The sequence below is a fragment of the Carassius carassius genome, chromosome 41 (assembly GCF_963082965.1).
Source record: "Carassius carassius chromosome 41, fCarCar2.1, whole genome shotgun sequence".
In the NCBI taxonomy this organism is placed as follows: Eukaryota; Metazoa; Chordata; class Actinopteri; order Cypriniformes; family Cyprinidae; genus Carassius; species Carassius carassius.
The window spans coordinates 1,070,176-1,075,283 of NC_081795.1; positions in this window are offsets into that span (position 1 = coordinate 1,070,176).

The following is a 5,108-nucleotide window of genomic DNA, read 5'->3' on the forward strand; positions in this document are numbered from 1 at the left end:
TTATTAATGTATTCTAATTACATTATTTTCTTTTTGCGCTTATGTATTTTTATTTATAAAAATATATATTTTATTTAATAAATTATTGAATGATTATTTTATATTAAAGTTGATGATTCACCAATAACTATTTTATTTTAAAAAATACTATGTATTTATTTATTTAATTGTTTATTAATTTTCTTATATTTATTAATGTATTCTAATTACTGTATTATTTTACATTATTTTTGTAAGCAGCAATATTTTATCTGTATTTATTTTATTCATAATTTTTTTTTTATTATTTAATAAATTATTCATTTTAAACTATAGTAGATTCTTCAACAGTGACTATTTTTAATTAATTAAATTATATAAGTAGTTGTTTTTTATTAATGTTTTCTAATTACATTATTTTCTTTTGTATGGAGGGTATAAACATTTAAAATTATATTTATTTTATTCTGTTTATAAAATATGTTTTAAGTAAATGAATGATTTTTTTTATATTATAGTAGACGATTCACTAACATGAAACATTGAAACATCTTTAATGGAATGTTGTTGTTTTTTCAGATGGAATGTTCGTCTTATGTTTTTTAAATGTTGCTACTTGTTTCAGAACGTCCAGAGAACATTCAAAAGTAGCATTCTCATAATGTTTACAAAACGTTCATATAACAAAATACTTTTTTAGGCCATTCATAGAACATTCAGAGATTCATTCAACCACACAATGCTGCACAACTTAATGTTGTAAGACTGATTTCTTTATCGTATGGAAACCTTACGTACAAATTCTAATGAATTCTGACTGTATGAATTTAGTCTGGAATGTTATTATAGAGCTATTCGCTCCACGGTATAAACCAGGGCCCGGTTCCCCAAAACGTTCTTATCGCTAAGTAGTTCTTAACCTTATTCCTTAACCTCTCTCTTAACCTTATGGCACGGTTCCCGACACGTGCGTACGCTAAGTATATCTTCTGTAAGTCACACTTTCGTAAGGTTGGTCTGGACCATTCGTAGCTCTCTCTTAGCGTTATTTGAGCTCATGACGCTACTGTACAGCAGTCTTTAGAAACCAGCGCAGCGAAGTACAAGTCAAACTATGGTACGTTGACAATTTTGTGGCTCAACAATGATTTTCTGTTATTTTTTAAGACTCATAATAAATTATGTTCGCAATGTTACAGAACTAATAAGGTGGTAATTAGCCTAGGCTTTTTCGTAATGTAATTAAAGCGAATTGGCAATCATTTTTTTGATAATTAAAATCTGGCAAACAATATGGCTCTAAATGGCTAAGATCTTTAAATGGGTAATCATGGTGGTGTCCAGTAAGCGACCAACTATAGCAGCGATCCAACATGTCCTTGTATTGAATCAAAGATGGAGCCGGACGCGGAGCCGTTTAGCCCATGTCAATTTTTTTTATTCGGCAAAACTTAAGCCCTTTTGACATTTTGCCTGACGTGGCTATATTAAAAAAAATCCCCTCCCAAGACTCACTGTGGAGCAGCTGGACCTTCCCAGACGCGGCGGAATTCTGCTTTAAGCCCTGAAGCCCAGCGCTACTTTTTTTTTTTTTTTGCTACAGAGAGATTTATCGAGGTCGTGGGACAGGGCTACAGCCTAATCAAGACCTCTGTGTGGAAGTGCGTCCACACTGTCACCATTTACATTTACATTTATTCATTTAGCAGACGCTTTTATCCAAAGCGACTTACAATTGCTATATATGTCAGAGGTCGCACGCCTCTGGAGCAACTAGGGGTTGAGTGTCTTGCTCAGAGACACATTGGTGTCTCACAGTGGATTCGAACCCGGGTCTCTCACACCAAAGACGTGTGTCTTATCCACTGCGCCAACACCACCCCAACGCCCTTTCTGCGCCATGCCGGGGATTGCATCCTGGTGGATGGCACTCATCCCTATCGCCAATCCATCAGTGATTGATCAGGCGTAGGCTACTTATCGCGAAAGACGCAGCCATAAATGTGCAGGTTATAGTGGACCATAGGGGTGTGATATCTGACCTGGTGGCAAGGTCCAGCAACACTTCAAGTTCCTCTGACGAGAGGCTTGGTGCCCTTTTTTTACGTTGCTTCCCCAGCATATTCTGTATCTAACTCTCTCTCTCTCTCGCTCTCTGTTCATTGTAGATAGGTTGCTTTTTATTAAAAACATAAACCAATTGCAATCAATACCGCATTAAACAGAAGTAACTGCAGCTGCTTGCCAATCAATTCTGATTGTAAAGTACCTTAGCATTAATATAAAAGTGTATTATATAATTTTTATAAGTCGTTAAACCCATGTCAAGAAGCGGCGCAAGTGGCACAACGGGATAAGGAGGGTGGATGATTAGCGAGAGATACCCGGTTCGTCTAACCGTCACAACATATCATGTGAACATTACTGACCCTTTGATAATTTAATTTATAGTCTATATTCTACTGATAACTTAAACTATGTTAAAATAAATGTTACTGTAATAATTTGAGGAATGTTTCATTTGCATAGAACGTGTTGTCTTTCTTAACACTGTAATGCACCTTCGCGTGAAGTGGAAAATCGATTCATGAGCAATCGATGCCAACTAATTCAGCACCCTGACTTTGGACAGCGCTCTTGTAACGTCGGACGTAAGGGGCAGCATGCTAACAAGCTTCCTAAGGGACACTTCGGGGAACACACTTAGAAACATCAACAACTTTGGTAAGATATATCTTTCGATGTCTTCTTAGCGCGCTAAGAGTGAACGTTATCGGGGAACCGGGCCCAGATCGATAAACCCAACTAAAACCAGACATTTGCTGCCTGCCTGAACAAGATCAGAGTCTGATCTCAGGTCAGCATCTCAAAGCCTCATTTCAGACTCGAAGATGATTCTTCTTCAATCTGCGGGCCGCACAGAGATGAGAAACGCTCAAAGAGTCTTCCCCAAGGCCTGCTGGGAGCCATTCATTTAAGTCAGCGCTCGCCGCTGTCAGCCAATAGAAACGTCCGTCATCTGCCCCGCTCGTTTGCAAGAGCCATTAACTTTTGTTGCAATATGCCAGTTTCTGGCTGCAATAAAATAGGCGCATTAAACATGCATGACATGTAATTCTTTCCATTCCTCAGCGTGAAATGGAGAAAGCGAGAGAGAGAAAGCAGAGCAGCAGAGCGTTTGTTCAGCTTCTAAAGCCGAAGGAAGGCGCTCGCAGCGTAAACAGCACGTTTATGGTCATTTTCCTAATGTGTAAGGCAGCTGGGTCATGTACAGCAGCACTGGCTCTCGGCGAACAAGCCAGACTGTCAGAATAAAGGGAGAATTATCTCAGTCTCTCTGAATAATACTGCTGTGTCCGTGGGTTTTGGAGGCTGGTTGTATGACTCACCTACTTTTGAAAAATCAGCTAACAAGTGCAAAATTCGGTCTACATAATTACATACAGGGGAGTGTGCCTAATAGCAGAGTTTTTTCCACACACATCATGTGCATATATTTTCCGGAGGAAGCATTATTATGGATTATAGACTCTTAAAAACATCTTAATGCTGGATTTGTTTCAGGTTTTGTCGTCTCCAGAGGTTAATGCATGGACTGGAGTGCTGTGGATTATTGTGATGTTTTTATCAGCTCTCATTCTGACGGCACCCATTCACTGCAGAGCATCCATTGATGAGACACTGATGCAATGCTACATTTCTCTTTAAATCAAAAGCCTATGGTGTTCATTACCACATTTTTTCTGGCTCATAAATATATCTAGAATATTTACATTAAATCTGGAAATGTTTCTAATCCACAAATCTCCATTTCCCAAGCAGTGTCACTTTGGGGGTAAAACGTGCTTTGTTTTTTTCAATATGAACTTGGGACTGAATGATTCAAAGGCCAAAACGCACATCAATCGATAAACCGAAGTGAACGTACACTTAACCCTCAAACCAAAACATTAATAATGATGTGTTGACCAATCTCGCCAGGGGTCAGATTTCATAGAGTTGTGCATCCTCAAAGAAAGAAGTGTGTGAGATTAAAACCATAAATTGTCATCACATCAAAGAGGCTTTGCTGTTCCTCTAGTAATCGTATACCTGCCTTCTTCGTGCAACACATGATGGATGAAATTACCTCTCTTCCCGACCTGGATATGGACAGGAGGAGACGAGAGCGATAAAGAGGCTGTGCAGGTTTTGCTGTGCATTAGCACCCGACAATTTCACTAAACACTCTCGCTGACGGAAAACATCCATGTCAGCTGACTGTAATCATCTGCCTCCGTTCTGACGCTTGTCCGCACACGCAAATCATGAAATTCATGGTTGTGAAAAAGTCTGGCTTCAGGAAATCTGCAGGGGGTTTGCGGGAAACTGTAGTTAATGACAGACGGCCGAAAGGAGATGTTTAAACCCTCATTCCTGCATCGGTTGAGATGTGTGGGGTTTTCACAGCACAGAGCAGACGTGTTTATGTCTGGGTTGATAAATGAAAGGTTGTAGGTTCAGATCTCAGAAGGGTTGATTTATAAACGATCACTATAGAGTTCACTTAAAGCATTATACGGTTCAAAACCCACACAGATAGTTGTAGGCTGAACAACACAATAAAAGGATTTAAGGTAAAAAATAAAAGATTAGTAACAGATTTATTTATTTTTTTTTTTTTTGTTTTTTTTGTGAGGTAATTCATTTTAACCAGGGCACAAACCTGAGTCTTTTTTTTTCTTGCAATATTCATACACTATAAATATAACACACCTATAATCAGTTTTTTATTTGTTGTGGATGTGTTGCTTGTGTCTGCCTGACACAATCGCGATTGATCACATCCATAATAAAAGTTTGTGTTTACATAAAATACGTGTGTTTACTGTGTATATTTATTAAGTAGGCCTAAGTATAAATTCACAAAGATACATGTATATATTTAGAAAATATTAACATGTATTTACATATATTAATATTCATATAATCTTTGTTATTTATATAAATATATTTAACATAAACATATTTTTCTTAAATAAAAACATGCATGTGTGTGTGTGTGTGTGTGTGTGTGTGTTTGTGTTTGTGTGTGTGAGTGTGTGTGTGTGTGTGTGTCTGTGTGTCTGTGTGTGTGTGTGCGTGTGTGT